A 17633-nucleotide genomic window follows, 5' to 3' on the forward strand; every position below is an offset into this window, starting at 1 on the left:
ATGAAATAACATGTGTAGAGAGCCTTGTACAGACCTGTACTTAGCATTCAAGACATCTGAGTCAATTATAACAACTAGCATTTCTGAGTGCCTAAATGATGACTTTCCCTCCTAATGATAACCAGGGGACTCTTATTCCCAATTTATAATTGCGGAACCTGAGTCTCATAAAAGTACAATAACCCACTGTACCAGCATGCCCCTCAGATGAGAATTATTGCTAAAGAGCCAAGTAAAGGGCAGGAATTAAAATGATGTGGGGCCCATTATTAATTGTGGTATAGCCGGTCTCCAAGACGAGCCCCCCATGAACCATAGTATTCGTGCCCTTGTGTGGGCCTCTCACATGGTGAATGGGACTGGCCCTGGAATGGCAGAAATGCTGCTGCATCCGAGGTAGCTTCCACCTGGGTTTTGGGGGATGCTCGCTCTATAGATGCTACATCTTGGAGCTGAGCCACCATGCTGTGAGAAATGCAAGCCGTTGCCCCACTGGTGACTGCAACCAACAACCACACCAAATAGCCTTGTGTGTGCACCATCTTGAACTTCTACCCAGGTCAAGCCTCAAGATGACTACAGCCCAGCCAGTATTTGACTACAAATGTTTCTGAGAAATGAACAACAACTGCCCAGCTGCAGGGTCTCGTGTAACTTAGGATATGCATGTGTGCACGCTAAGTCGCTTCAGTTGTGTCCAACTCTTTGTGACCTCACAGACTGTAGCCCACCAGGCTCCTCTGTCCATGGGATTCTCCAGGCAAGAATACTGGAGAGGGTTGCCATGAGCTTCTCCAGGGGATTTTCCTAACCCAGGGATCAAACCGGCATTTCATATCTCCCACATTTACCACTAGCACCACCTGGGAAGCCCCATTTAGGATCTAGAAAGATGCAAAGGGAATCTTTGTTTCAATCTAACAGTAAGAAGTAACTAGATAATCTAAACAGTTGTATCTTTTCTGGAGCCCATCAGAGAGATAAAGTCGCAAGGTAACTAGGTTAACTTGATTCCAAAGGGTGACAAGCTCTTCCAAAAAGAGACAGGACACAGCACCTGCCACCTTTAGCAGAGCACAGGCATCAGAGGCAGCCTCCATTAAAGCAGGTAGCAGAGAGGGGCCCCTCTCCATTAGTTTAGATTTTGTAAGCTCAAACTATTTTATTGTTTTAAAGGGACCTGGGCTGCGAAGCAGACAACCAAGCTCTGCGACCTTGAGAAGTACCCTGCACTCTGTCTCCTGTCTCTTCTGTCTGGCTGTGGCTCCAGCTGCCTGCTGCAGGGATCACGATAATGACAATGAGTGCACCCTTCAGAGAGCCACACCTGAGTGGAGCAGGAAGGCCACTGAGAAAGGGAGGCCAGGACACTCAAGGACAGACAATGACTTTGATGTACCCTGCAGCTGGCAGGCCAGCAAACAGGCTCAAAAACCTCCTGCCTCTCCTGTTCACTGATTAACATGCACGGCTTTAAACACATCACAGCTCTCCCCCATGTCTTGGTACAGACACTCTCACTGTGCATACACACACACACACACACGCACCATGGTGAGGAAGCCAGGCAAAGAGCCTGAGAACCACTTTACCAGCCAAGTGGTCACCATTGCCAAATGACTTGACAGGTTAAATGAGACAGACAATAAATTCGATTAATCAATCTCTAAGAGGCCAAAAGAGATGGAGCACAAAAGCCCTGAGAAAAGCAAGAATTTTTTTTTTTGCAAAATATTATTTATCAAGATTCTAGGAAATGCCAGATACATTCAATATTTTTTTAACATTTTTTGTCCCCTACATATACAAAAATGAAACATTAGATGTTACTGTTCCAACTGGCAGGTGGGAAGGCTATGCTCAAGTGCAGAGGAGTTGCTATGACATCGGCTCTGGAGTCAGACAACTGGGGTTTGGTTTTCAGCTTCACTATTTACTATGTGACCATGGATGAGTCTTCTCTGTGCCTCAGTTGTCTCTTCTACAAAATGGGGTAATAATGGTACCTGATTTTAATAAATGAGACAGTGTATGTAAGACACTTGGCAATGTGCCTGGCATACAGTGAGCCCTTAATGAATGAGAGCTGCCATTATTATTTGCCCAGATCCCACAGTGAGGAAGCCTGACCCCAATGATGCACTCTTTCCAAAGAAACATTGTCTCTGGCTGTGAAAACTGTTGTCTTAACATGTTAATATTAATAAGTTTAAATAACATAAGTTAAACAGTTAGAATGAACTCAAAGAGACCTGCTATGACCTCAAGGCAGCGGAGCCAAGGATGAGCATATGTTTGCTGAATGACTTTCTTAGGTTCTCCCTCTCTCTTTTTTTGCTGTGTTTGTGGTCTATATTTGTGATGTATCCCTTATTCCCTATCACTCATGGTGGTTCCATTGTCCTGGTAAAACCATAGTGGACACAGCATGGATAGGTACAGTCAGGCAAAAGAAGTTTCCATGTGAGCTCATCCTTAACGGCTGGGATTTTTAATCATCAATATGCTAACTATTTTCTGATGCTACTTTCCAAACATTACTCATCCATCCCTGTAGGGATGTTCCTACATCTTACAGACTTTGTTCCATTATGCATGTGTGCTGTTGCTCAGTCATGTCCAAATCTTTGCAACACCATGGACTGTAGCCTGCCAGGCTCCTCTGTACATGGGATTTCTCAGGCAATAATACTGCAATGGGTTGCCATGCCCTCCTCCAGGGGATCCTCCCTACCCAGGGATCAAAACTTGGCCTGTCTCCTGCATTTCAGGTGGATTCTTTACTGATGTGCCACCTGGGAATCTCCTAGTTCAATTATAGGCCAATGTTATTTTCATCTTAGTTCATACCAGCCCCTAAGATACATTCTTGGGCCAGTCCTAGGTAACCTTTTTATACAATCTGCCTGATGTCCATAGCTTTATGATTGATAAATGCCAGCAAATGCTATAAAAACTTCCAGAAAAAAAAGGGGGAAAGTTTAAAGCAGTTATATTCATATAGTCTAGTGCAATCATCAGGATGGTATTTGGGCTTTGGAGTTACAGTTTAAAATGAATCCTGGCTCTACACTTTCTAATCATTGAGCTTTAGCCAAGTTGCTTAACTTTTCTAAGCCTTAGTTTGCTCATCTATAAAATGGGAGGATCATCTCTTTATTATCAAGTTTCTATGAAGATAAAATAAGAAAAGGTGTGTAAAGTGCTTACTTTGGTGGGTTTTTGTGTTTTGTGTTTTTTTTTTTTTTTGGCCACTCCATGAAGCACGTGGGATCTTAGTTCCCTGACCAGGGATCAAACCCGTGCCCCCTGCAGTGAAAGTGCAGAATCTTAACCACTGGACCAGGGAAGTCTTTTACTTTAGTGATTTTTAAATGTTCAAAAATATACTAAGTATGTGTGTGTATACATGTGTGCACGCACACACACATATACATAAAAACACACATCTTTCCATTAGGACTATGCTGGGGGAGTTCCATTATTTTGGCCACTGTATCCTATCTCCAGTAACTGGGATGTTTATTATATAATGAATAAATGGATGGATGGTGATTTTTGCTTTGCGAACCATCTTTAGTATAGAAAGGCCAATTGGAGAAAAATGGACCTGAAAATCATGACTTTGAAACAGAAGTTAGGTCTAGGACACACCTACAGAGAAATCACTCAAAACTACCAAGGCACAAGTTCTGCCAGGCTTTTGTCCTTGGCCCCCCAGGGCTTGTTCTTCAAGCACCACTATTCTGTGTTTCTTTCATAGAGTTTTTAGTCTTCAAATTCCTTTCTTGTACATAATGTCATTAGATCTTTGCAAGAGGCTGCTGGGGCAGAAACCATGCACATTAGTGCCTCCAATCTTATAATCAAGGAAGGGGGTTTCAGAGAGGCTGAACAGACTGTTCTGATAACTATTCAAGGGCTGGTTCCATCATGAGCCAGAGCCTGACCAATCATGCTCAGCAGAGATGTAAAGAGAAACCACATTGCGCTGAGAAGAGCTGCTTCTCCATTACAGTAAAATTAGAGAAACGACACCTTGGTCTTGTGTAAGGAGCATGACCCTTCCAGAAGAGGAGCCAGGGTTCTAATCCTGGTTTTGTTGTTGTTTAGTCACTAAGTACTATCCAACTTTTGTGACCCCATGGATTGTAGCCCACCAGGCTCTCTGTCCATGGGATTTCCCAGGCAAGAGTGTTTCCTTCAGAGGATCTTCCCAACCCAGGGATCAAACCTGCATCTCCTGCATTGTCGAATTGGCAGACGGATTCTTTGCCACTGAGACACCAAGGAAGCTCTTCTAAATCTGGGCCTGCTCTAATTAGTTTCCATTTGACATAAAGAAGGGGAAATAAACAGAACTCTACAACCAAACAAATCTGAGTTTGAATCCCAACTCTGCTACTATTGATCTATATAACTTTCAGCAAGTTACTTAATCTCTTTGAGCCACAATTTTTCAATTTATAAAGTTGGGATAATATCCAATTTTGAAACTTAATTGAAATGACCTAGCAGAGTTCCTGGATCTAGTAGAGATTCAATAAATGATAACCTCCTCTCCTCCCTTTGCTATCCAGTTCAATTCAGCTTAGTCTCTCAGTTGTGTCCGACTCTGTGACCCCATGGACTGCAGCATGCCAGGCTCCCTGTCCATTACCAACTCCCGGAGTTTACCCAAACTCATGTCAGTTGAGTCGGTGATGCCATCCAACCATCTCATCCTCTGTTGTCCCCTTCTCCTCCCACCTTCAATCTTTCCCAGTATCAGGGTCTTTTCAAATGAGTCAGCTCTTTGCATCAGGTGGCCAAAGTATTGGAGTTTCAGGTTCAACATCAGTCCTTCCAATGAACACTCAGGACTGGTTGGATCTCCTTGCAGTCCAAGGGACTCTCAAGAGTCTTCTCCAACACCACAGTTCAAAAGAATCAATTCTTTAGCGCTCAGCTTTCTTTATAGTCCAACTCTCACATCCCTACATGACCACTGGAAAAGCCATAGCCTTGACTAGACGAAGCTTTGTCAGCAAAGTAATGTCTCTGCTTCTTAATATGCTGCCTAGGTTTGTAGTAGCTTTCCTTCCAAGGAGCAAGCGTCTTTTATTTCATGGCTGCAGTCACCATCTGCAGTGATTTTGGAGCCCCCCAAAAATAAAGTCAGCCACTGTTTCCACTGTTTCCCCATCTATTTGCCATGAAGTGATGGGACCGGAAGCCATTATCTTAGTTTTCTGAATGTTGAGCTTTAAACCAGCTTTTTCACTCTTCTCTTTCACTTTCATCAAGAGGCTCTTTAATTATTCTTCACTTTCTGCCATAAGTTTGTTACCCATTTCCTCCTTAAAGGGCTGAAGAGAAACATTATAGCTCGACAGTTGTGAAATTTGGAGCCAGCCTGTCTGGGTTCAGATTCTAGCTCTGCCATTTATTGGCTTAAGCAAATTACTTAACCTATCTGTACAATGGGAATAACAGTACCTACTTCACAGGGTTGTTATGATAACATTTGTAAAGCACTTATACTATCTACTTAAGTATATATGCTACCAGCATATAGTAGGTGCAACGTATTTTCTTTAAAAAAAAAAAAAAACAACTTTACAGAATTTTTAAAATTTATTGATTTTTAATTGGAGGATAATTGCTTTACAATATTGTGTTGGTTTCTGCCATACTTCAGGATGTGGGGTGCTATGTATACATAGGTATACATATGTTCCCTCCATTTGAACCTCCCTCTCTCCTCCCACCCCATCCCAGCCCTCTAGTTTGTTCACAGAGCCCTGGTTGGAGCTCCCTGGACCTAGAGCAGATTCCCGCTGGCCATCTATTTTACATATGGTAATGTACATGTTTCCATGCTGCTCTCTCCCTCCATCCCACCCTCTCCGCCCCCTCTGTGTCCGCAAGTCTGTCTGTGTCGGCCTCTCCACTGCTGCCCTGAAAACAGGCTCAGCAGTACCATCATTCTAGATTCCATATATATGTGTTAATATATTTGCTTTTCTCTTTCTGCTTACTTCACTCTACTAGGCTCTAGGTCCATCCACCTCATTAGAACTGTCTCAAATATGTTCCTTTTTATGGCTGCAGAGTATTCCATTGTATATATGTACCACAGCTTATTTATTCATTTTTGTGGAAAAATCAGCTGTGAAAATATTTTTTGAATGTGAAAGAATCAGATGAAGAGAGAGAAATACTTAAAGCACCTCCCAGAGGCATCGATATGTATTGAGCCCTTACAATTTCACAGGCATTAAATAAGGTACAAAAGGACCAGGTCACAGTCATGCATTCAGTAAACATGTGTGTGTGCCTACTGTGTGCCAGTGCTTTGCACAGCACTGCAGGCAACATGCTGGGTGACCAACCAAGGCCATTTTCTCTGTGGAACTCTCGTTGGGAGGAAGGAAAAGGAAAAATCTAGAAACGAAAAAAAATAAAATAAATCAATGAGTAATTTCAACTTGTAATAAGTGCTTGGAAGGAAAGATGTGGGGTGCTGTGATAGAGGCTGATGGCAGGAAGAGGATGCTTTATTTGTTTGTTTATTTATTTAGGTCATGCCGTGTGGCTTGTGGGATCTTCATTCTCCAACCAGGGATTGAACCTGTGTCGTGGCAGTGAGAGTGTCAAGTCCTAACTGCTGGACATGCTGGGAATTCCCTGGAAGAGGATGCTTTAGACACAGGGGATCAGGGAAGATTCCCCCAAGGAGGTGACATGTGAACTGAGTCCTGAAAGTTATGAAGGTTCTTCTCACCAAGCTTAAAACAACCCAGTATAGTGGGTTTGGTAGGATTCAGCACAAACATAACTAGATTCCATCTAGATGCCAAGATTCTAATGGAATCTACCTCACAGGATTGTTCTAAAGAATAAGTAAGATGAGGGACAGGAATGCTTGGCATACTGCCTGGTACACATTAAATGCTATTAATCATTCCAGTCTCCCTGGGAAGTGCACCCCTTAGAGGATCACCCACCATTTCCACCTGGTCAAATGGACCACTCTTCTAGGCCTGTCTCTGCCTCACACAGCAGCATCCATCTGGGAATTCACTATGCAATTCATTGTGTTTGAATTTGTTTATGAGCCACATAAAAGATATGGATATGATGAAAGATACAAGTACAACCCAGGTCTCTAAGGAATTACAGCTCAACAGAGGAAACTGATATGTACAAACTTACAAGAGGACAGCCCAGTGCCGGAGAGGGCAACACATCCACTGCAGAACAAAGGAAGGAGTGGCCTGAGGGCCTTCACCAGAGAAGAAATGGGAACGGAGAGAAAGGAAAGACTGGGAGGGCATCTCCTGGCATCAGATGAGCTTTTCAGCTGGACAGCACGCTGGGTCAATGAGGAAACACCTGCTGGCCAATGACACAAGGCCACAGGCGATTTCTGGGGCAGAGACAAGGCAAAAGTGTGAGCTGAAGGAAAGGGAGCCAGACGCTGCAGATGGGCAACAGTGCAGAAAGTGGGATAACAAAAGATGCGAACACTCTTGCCCCACCCAGGAGGAAACTTTCATCAGTCCAAAGGCCCCAAATGCATCCCAGCCTCCAGCCCTCTGCTCTCTTCTCCTCCTACCTGGAGTTCCCTTTCTGTTCCCATTTCCAGACTCAGTGTCCAGCTCGAGTTCCTTCCTTGAATATAACAGCCCACAGCCATCATCAACCCCCCCAAACTGTTAACTATTTGTCTGCAAGACTCAGATCCTTCTTCAGCCAACCCACGATGTATTAAGTGCCTACTGCATGCAGAACTTGGTGGTAAGTGCTGGAGGAATCACGCAGCATTTGTCCCAGGTGCCAGGAGATAGAAGTGAACATTAGCCACACAGCACAAGGTAGGTTTGGGTGGGAGCTCAAAGAGACGCAAATGAAAAAGAACAGGACTGTGGGAAAAGAAAAGATTTCACACTTAACCATGTGTCCTGTCTTCCCACACTAGCTGGCAAAGTCCTCCTTCCTTCCTCTACTTGTTCATTGAAGACCTATTTCCTGAGTGCACCATTGCAGCTGATTAAGATACTTCAGTGAAATGATATTTCTCCTCTGTCTGACTACTTCACTCAGTATGATACTCTCTAGGTTCATCCATGCTGCTACAAATGACATTATTTCATTCTTTTTAATGACTGAATAATATTCCATTGTATGTATGTACATACATACATCTTCTTTTATCCATCCTCTTTATCCATCCTTCTCTTGAAGGACATTTAGGTTATCATATGACATCCCCTATGTGTGGAATCTAAAATGAAATAATACAAATGAACTTAAAAACACAGAGAGACTCACATACTTAGAGAACAAACTTATGGTTGCCTTACACACTGCTACATTTAAAATGGATAACCAACAAGGACCTGCTACATAGCACAGGGAACTCTTTTCAATGTTATGTGGCAGCCTGGATGAGAGGGGAGTTTGGGGGAGAATGGATACATGTGTATGTATGGCTGAGTCCCTTCACTGTCCACCTGAAATTATGACAACATTGTTAATAGGCTGTACCCCAATACAAAATACTTAGTTTTGTTTTTTTTTTTAATATACTTCAATGAACAAAACAGACAAAAATCCGTTAGTGAGGTGTTATTTTCATGAAGGCATGAAAGAAGTAAGGAAATGATCTCATGGACTAGTATAGCTTATAGTAAGTGCTTGGAAGAACAAGTTGGTGCAAAGACCCTGAGGTGAGTGTGTACCTGGGCCTGTGGGGAGGCCAGAGAGTTTGGAGCCCAGTGAACCTGGGAGACTAGGAGGGGAGAGGACTGAGGAATAGATGGGCCAAGGAGAGGACAGGTGCTTTTACTCTGAGCGAAGCAGGGAGATTTTGTGTTGGAGAGAAACATGATGTAAACTACAGGAGACAAATGATGATGGCTTCCACCCGATGGAAGCAGAGAAATAGCTTAAATTTCACTCCCCTCCTTAGTGCTTAGAACCATCCCTTGACATCGGTAGATGTGGGATTTTTTTTTTTTTTAATGATTGATTGGATTGAAATAAAACAAAAACCTGAAAAGTTCTTTGGCTCTGAGCTCCGGCCAAGTGCCAGGTCCCACTGCATCACTGAGAACATATACCAAGTGAGGCCATGCAAACTGCCCTTACCAGGCAGACTTGGGATGGTGCTGACCGAGGTGCAGCTGTTTAAAAAAATTGTGCTTGAACTACATTTAACATAAAATGTATAATTTTTACCACTTTACTTAGCTTTTTAACTGAAGTATAGTTGACTTACAATATTATACTGGTTTTAGGTATCCAACATAATAATTTGATACTTTTACAGATTATGACCATACAAGGTTATTATATTATTGACTATATTCCCTGTGCTATACATTATACCCTTGTGACTTATTTACTTTATAATTAGTAGTTCATATCTCTTTTTTGCAAATCTTTTTTTTTTTTTAGTTTGTATCTCTTAATTTCCTTCACTTATTTGTCCCTCCCCTCCTGTAACCACTAGTTTGTTCTCTGTTTCTGTTTTTTTTATATTTGTTCATTTGCCTTTTTTTTTTAAGTTACACATATTAGTAAAAACACGGCTGTATTTGTTTGACTGACTTAGTATGATAATCTCTAGGTCCATCCATGTTGCTACAAATGACATTATTTCATTCTTTTTTATGCCAAGTACGTATTATTCCATTGTATGTATATACCAAGTCTTCTTGGTCCATTCATTTATTGCTCCCACATCTTGGCTATTATAAATAGTGCGGCAGTGAATGTTGGGGTACACATGTCTTTTCAAATTAATGTTTTCATTTTCTTCAGATAAATATCCAGGAGTGGAATTACTGGATCATGCAATAGTTTTCGTTTTAATTTTTTGAGGAACATCATTCCGTTTTCTGTAATGACTGTATCTATTTACATTCCCACCAACAGTGCACAAGGGTTCCCTTTTTACCACATCCTCACCAATACTTCTTTCCTGTCTTTTTATGATAGCCACTCTGACAGGTATGAAGTGATATCTTATTGGGATTTGATTTGCATTTCCCTGGTAATTAGTGATGTTTAGCATGTTTTCATGTGGCTGTTGGCCATCTGTATATCTTTTTTTGAAAAATGCTTATTTTAGTCCTCTGTCCATTTTTCAATCAGATTGTTTGGCTTTTTGGTACTGAGTTATACACATGCTTTTGTCATAGAGAGCTGAGTGGGCAGTACTGACAACAGTGAGCAAGACCCCGGGGTCTCATTGGCTAAAGTTGAGAGCTGCAAGGAATAAACCTGTGTGCCAGGTAAAGCCCCAAGAACGGAAGTATCCCTGTACTTCCATTATGTATCAAATGATTTCAAAATTAAAAGAACCTTCCAAAATCCCATCCTCCACCCTCAGTTTGCCATACTCAGAAAGGCTGCCCAGGATTGTATTCCAGAAGCCTGGTGAAAAGATGCTCACAGAACTCAGAGGGGCAGAAAAAAATGATGATTCAGGGACCAGGCTCAGCTTATTAGATCCAGTGTGCACTGGAATGCAAAAGGAGATGACGTGAGGGCACAGGGGGAGGAAAATCAATTTGTCACAGACTGAATCACCTCCTTCTGCCCAAGGTCCACTATGCCACTCCCCATAGATTTTATGGGATCATCCGACCAAAGTATTCCATGCCACCACCAGTTGGAGAGCCAGGGAAGAAAAGAAGAGAAGGGCAATCTTTATGATTATTCCAACTATGCCGTGTGAGACACCAGCTTGGAAGCAATTCATTCTGCAGGATTTTTCGGGAGTTGGTCCAGGTGAGCAAATGCAGGAGAAAAATTCAGAATCTTAGCAAGGATCCACTCCTTCACTCACCATCACATCAGCATGTATCTAAGTCCATTCAGGCTGTACCACACACTGGATGGCTTACAGATAGAAATTTATTTCTGAGTGAGTGAATAAATACTTCAGCAGCTTGAGACAGCCTGTACATGAGAACAGCCCTGGACCCCCATCCACAGAATCCATTGCAGTCAAAGGAAAAGCTTAACAATCTCTATTAGTCTCATACCTACGGTTTTCATAGCACTACATATGCGTTTCCTGATTTGAGCCTCACAGCAAATCTGTGAGATAACTATTATCATTTCAGTTTTACGGGTGAGAAAACTGAGCCTGAGAAGTGTTCAACGAGATCCTCAAGATCACAAAACGGATGCATAGCAGAACTAGAACTGAATGGCCAAGTTAAAGTTTATTCTATGCTTGAGGAATACTTCAAAAGAAAGGTGCTTGCTTCTACCGAGTCACGTTTCTAATTCAATGTATCTACATCTCCTAAGATAGGGTCCAACGTCATCTCTTTACTCTGGGGGAATAAAAAATGTGGACAGAGCTTCGGCTGGAGTCCAGACCAGAGCTGCAGGAACCAATTACATAACCTTGGACGAGTCTTGGCACCTCTCAGCAGGTCTCTGTTTTTTCTTCTCTTGAGTGGATGTAATAATAGCTGACTTGTCTGCCTCATAGGGTGCCATGACGCACCAATAAAAAAAGATATAAAGTGTGCCACAGAGACATCAGCTTGATATTATCACTGGATTCCAGGGCTCCTGTACTTTGGCCTCCCTGCATGGAGATCTGATTGTGAAGGGGTTCCAATATTACCCCACTTCGTTTCCATCTTATCCCAGTGACTTTACTTTTTCCCATATCTGACCCTTCCTTTAGAGCTCAGATATAGGATTAGATAGTGATAATTGAAATCTTATGAATATATTATACTAAAACCCCTAAATTTTAACCTTTAAATATAATATGTGGATTATATTTTATCCTTTTTTTTTTTTTTAAATAAAAAGACAATTGCTGGTCCTACTAAGAGGCACAAAGACTTACTAGAGATTGTAGCTGTGGCAATATGGAGAAGAAAAAAAACCTTTTTTTCCTTTTTTTTGGTGTCTTGGTGTGGCCTGCAGGATCTTAGTTCCCTGCCCAGGAATTGAACCCCAGGCCCTGAACAGTGAAAACTCCAAGCCCTAACCACTGGGCAACCAAGGAATTTCAGAGAAAAGTTAATTGTAGGATATTCTGGGGAAGACAGAGAAGGCAATGGCAACCCACTCCAGTACTCTTGCCTGGAAAATCCCATGGGGGGAGGAGCCTGGTAGGCTGCAGTCCATGGGGTCACTAAGAGTCGGACACGACTGAGCGACTTCACTTTCGCTTTTCACTTTCATGCATTGGAGAAGGACATGGCAACCCACTCCAGTGTTCTTGCCTTGAGAATCCCAGGGACGGGGGAGCCTGGTGGGCTGCTGTCTATGGGGTTGCACAAAGTCGGACAGGACTGAAGCGACTTAGCAGCAGCAGCAGCAGCTGGGGAAGAAGAAGCCAAAAATGATTACAGTTTTAGGTCTGGGAATGAAGGAGGGTGGTGGTGCCTTTAACAAAAGGAAAAGCAAGCAAGTCTGGAAGAGACAATGAGCCGCTCAGTGGAGAGTGCACTGAGTTTAAGGTCTCAGTGGGACACATAGGTACAAGTGTGGATCAGGAAGCTGGAAAATCAGGCCTCAATATCTGGGAATAATGAGCACTTAGGAATGATCTGCATAAAAGCCATGGTTAAAGACTAAAGATTGATGTGCTTCCTCAAGATTTAAAAAAGAAGAAAAAGAAAAAAGAGCCAGCAGAGATTTTATACTCTAGTATCCAAGTCTTCACTAATAGGCAATCTCAGTCCTTGTTAATCTATGAAGTTTTTGGATATAGTTTTTCAACCACAAGTTGTCACTTGCCATGAGTGCTTGCCATCTACAAGGACTAAATCATGTGCCATTGCAGCCACTGATCTTAAACACCCACTGAGGGAATTCAGGGTGGAGAGCAGAAATGAGGCACTCTGTGCTCCAGGAAACTGCAGGACATGTCTTCAGATAGTTAGATATTCTCAGGAGCTGATTTTATGAGCCCAGTTCTCATGGTGATGATTGTTCCTCATAACTAGCAGAAGCTTCACGAGACCAGCAGAAACTTTCTACAAAAAATATGTGCTTGATTGCATGTACTCCCCCTTTACCCAAATGACATGCTGTCCTTTCTTCCTGCGTTTTTGGAGCAGCTTCTCAGAGCTATCTTAGTGCTGTCTCCTGGACTTCAGTCCTCATTTGCCCCAAATAAAACTTAACTTGCCACTCTCATGTAGTGAATTTTTTTTAGTTTACAAGTTCTTTCTGATTATGGGTGTCACATCCCATTTTTTTTTAAAGATGTTTTGAAATGGAGATAAATTGTATTTCTTTGGTTAGATCAATGTAAATATTTTCATCAAGATAGAAACTGAAAACATAGATGAACTTTGCAGGCTGATGCCATTATTTTGATTTACTACAAAATATAGATAGCTAGATAGTCTCCTAAAATTGAGACTATTCTGTTCATACAATTTCGTATCTCAGTTGTCCCATGCCATTTTTAACAGGACTTTCATGGTTTGTCCCAATTTATAGATTAAGGAGCTTATGATACATTCCATATGAAATATACAGACATATACTTCTAAATGGAGAAGGCAATGGCAACCCACTCCAGTACTCTTGTCTGGAAAATCCCATGGTCGGAGGAGCCTGGTAGGCTGCAGTCCATGGGGTCACTAAGAGTCGGACACGACTGAGCAACTTCACTTTCACTTTTCACTTTCATGCATTGGAGAAGGAAATGGCAACCCACTCCAGTGTTCTTGCCTGGAGAATCCCTGGGAAGGGGGAGCCTGGTGGGCTGCTGTCTATGGGGTTGCATAGAGTCGGACACAACTGAAGTGACTTAGCAGCAGCAGCATACTTCTAAATGGGTTGTAAACATGAGTTTTTGTGTCAAATATTCTACATAAGAAGCTGATGGACTTAAAATGCAATTATTGACTATAGTAATATTTTGTGTATTTTTGGGGAAAAAAATTTTGGTGTGAAATTTCCAAAGAAGGATCATAGAAAATACAGTATGTTAAAGCTTTGCCAGGACTCTTTGGCAGTCCAGTGGTTAAGACTTCACCTTCCAACGCAGGGGGTACGGGTTGGATCCCTGGTGGGGGAGCTAAGAACCCACATGCCTTGAAGCCAAAAAACAAAACATAACAAAAGTAATATTGTAACAAATTCAATAAAGACTTTTTAAATGGCCCACATCAAAAAAAATTTTTTAAAGAAAAAGAAAATAGAAAGATAAGTAAGAACTGGACCTTGGTAACCCATTTGAGGGGCAGATACAATCACAAATAGAAGAAAATGAGAGAGAAAAGGAAAATCAGAATGCAATCTTACAAAGAAGAAAAGTGCCATGGAGTCGGCATCATCAAAAAGAAAAACATAATCATAAAAGGAAGGCTAGATAAGGCCTTGGGCCCTGATGAGGAGCAGAAGGTCATGGGTGCAGGTAGCATTCACTGATTGTGCCTTGTGTTTATCTTCACCAAACAGTATGCCTTTGGGGGTGGGCAACAAATTTTACAGCTGTGTGTGTCTTCACAGAACCGTTTCAAAGCATTCAGCATAGGGTTGTTCATAAATTACATAATAAGGCAGAGTTTCAAATATTTGAAAGGAATGTGTTTGGGAGAGGCTGGTGTAAAACTGATAAAGAGTCCAGGTTGGAGTGTCCTTCGCTGAGAGGTTGGGAGACCCTGATTCAGCAGAGGGCCCCCCCACCTCGCCAAGACTATTTATAACTACCAGCAAATGTTCCGGGTGCATGCCATTCGGTTCATGACTCAGGAAGACAGAAAATGAATTTATTCTCAGGAATCCTAACTCAAACACAGGGAACGCAGCCTGGCACTTTGTGATGACCTAGAGGAGTGGGATGGGGGAGGGCAGGGAGACTCAAGGGGGAGGGGATATGTGTGTAATTGTGGCTGAATTGCACTGTTGTGTGGCAGAAACCAACACAATGTTGTAAAGAAATTTTCATCCTGTAAAAGATTGCTTGTAAAAAAAATTCCCAACTCAAGTGGAGAACAAAAGCCTGGCTTGTACTTTTCCTTTCACCCTCCTGAAACCCACACAAATAGCCTTTGAATTAAATGGACACGTGTGATTAGCGAGCCCAAGGGACCAGACTTTGAGTCTCTAAAAAATAATTTCTTCCTCCTCTGTCGAAATATTTCTCCTTTGCATTTGCTGAAAATATCGCTGTGTCCAAATCGACCAGTTTGACAACTGAAAATGCTGAGTGTTACAGGCTCACATCCCCTTCGGTTCTCCACCAGAGAGAAAAGAGCTCCCCCAAGCCCTCATGTCATCTCACCCTCACTCTGCACAGAAGGATGTCCATTCTCACCACGCCCTCTCCCTTCCTGTCTGTGTCTAGTCCGCTTCCAGTTTATACAGACAAGTCTACACAGTGGTCTCACTCACCAGAGCAATACACAGACCGACGAAGTCACAAGCGAGTGAGGTCGGACGAGTCCACGAGGACCGACCACCTGACACAACAGAGGGCAGGGTCCTTTTGTGGTTATGTGAGGTGGCTGCTGGAGCTGGACTGCCTGAGCTCACACCCTAGCTTTGCCGCTTGCTACTTTTGTGACCTTGAGTGAACCGTAGTCTCTCTGTGCCAGTTCCCTTTTGGGTAACATTGGAGCCTGGTGGGCTGCCGTCTATGGGGTCGCACAGAGTCGGACACGACTGAAGTGACTTGGCAGCAGCAGCAGCAGCAGGATAAGAAGAACAGTTTCCTTTTAGAGCTGTTGTGATGACAACACGGTACCTCGCTATCCTCAGGGAGGCATAAGAAAGCTCACCATAAACCATAAAACACAATGTAAATGTGCAGTGTAACCACCTCTATTCCTCTTACTGACATGTCTCGTGTTTAGTTAGTCCTTGCTTGTGTGGGTTTTAGGTGGGTTTTAGGAGACAGAGCACTGTTGGATTGTTGAGCACCGGGCAAGTCGGCATTTGTACTGTGTTGGGTCAGACATGCCCCCAAGCAGAGGGCGGGATGCTCAATGGCCCTGGGATGAGGAGCAGGGCTGCTGAAATGAAGCCTTCGCATCTCAGAGCCACTTGGAGGGAGGCCGCCCTGGAAGCAGCCAGGCTTAGAAAAGGGCCCTGGTTGGGGTGCCAGGCAGTCAGAAACCAGGGAGGGATGCAGACAGACTCTCTGATCTAGTTATCGCCACCTCACACAGCAGGAGAGAAGCAATTGCCACCACTACCTTCCGGCTCCGTGTAGCGTGTCATCCGCAAAGGGAATGTTTCTTTATAAGGATGCAATACATCTGCGTTAGGCTGATTAAAAATTGTTCCCTGTCAGCCTCACAAGTGTAATATTCGAGAGTCTAGAATGCAAATGCAGACAGGGCTTTAGAGTCTGACATACCTGTCCTGCTCAGTCTTGGGAAGGTTTTCTTGGGAAAGTTGCTTCATTTCTCCGGTTCTGCCCCCTTGTGTATAAAATGGGGAGTCATACTTCCACTCCACAGGGTTACTGCTGAGTGTCAAAAGAGATGGCATCTACCAAGTGCTGTACACAGACGACGCTAGGCTCAGAGGAAGCCTAGCATTGCCAATGACCACACATCGCCCTCTTCCCTCCCTAAGTGAGTCATTATGTATGAGGGTGAATAGATAGAGCATCCAACCGCTTGTCAGCCGTTGCCATGGTATCTCAAGGGTCCCCAGAATTCCCAGCACTGAACTGTAGTCCCTCAGAACATAACAAAACTCCAGGGTGTTTTGCTTTATGACGTTTATGGTTCCAGTGCTTTCATTGCCGTAATTCCATTGTTTCAAATTTACTGAGTTAGCCATGAAAAGGATGGGCATTACTTTAAAAAATATAGGCCTAGGCATGCTGTCTGTCACCAGATAGCAATAGGTACTTTATCTAGAGCGATTTCAATCATTTCTTAAATTTAGAAACTTGTGCAAACTTCACTTACTGAAGTTGTTGTGTTTTGCGTTTATTTTCATGTCAGTGTTCCCTACTCAGCTGGGACCATGGACCATCCATCTTTGTATGGTCACTGCTTAATTTGGTATTTGATGATAATGCTCAATAAATCTTTTTTTAAGTGAGCTCTAAATTGAGTTGTTCTTCCTGCTTAAACTATCTAATTTGTTTTAAAAAAATTCAATATTTCTATCTACACAGTGGTTCACTGTGACTCAGGATAAATGGTGTTATACCCTTGATGCACCAAAAATAAAGTATCATCTGTTCTCATGAACAATTCATTAATAAATGATGCTCACCAAAGTGCTCAAAAGATCCCAGATATTTCCAGAGTATATTCCATCCTTCTTTCTTATATGTTTCAATATAACCTTTCTTGCAGTTTTACTGTCTAGCAATTAAAAACAAAAATAACAATAATATAGCTGTTGTTGCTGTTGTTTAGTTGCTAAGCCATGTCTGACTCTTTGTGACCCCATGGACTATAGCCTGCCAGGCTCCTCTGTCCATGGGGTTTTCCAGGCAAAAATACTGGAGTGGGTTGCCATTCCCTTCCCCAAATATAGCTGTTATCACTTACTGAATGCTTAGCACGTACCTGTGTGAAGTTTTTTACACAGTTTATCTGAATCTTTGTTGCAGCTTTGCTACAGGGTCAAGGAGAGGGTAAACTGAATGTCTTTTGATGCCAACGAGGCAGCTTTGCAAAGTC

The sequence above is a fragment of the Bubalus bubalis genome, chromosome 15, assembly GCF_019923935.1.
Source record: "Bubalus bubalis isolate 160015118507 breed Murrah chromosome 15, NDDB_SH_1, whole genome shotgun sequence".
Taxonomy (NCBI): Eukaryota; Metazoa; Chordata; class Mammalia; order Artiodactyla; family Bovidae; genus Bubalus; species Bubalus bubalis.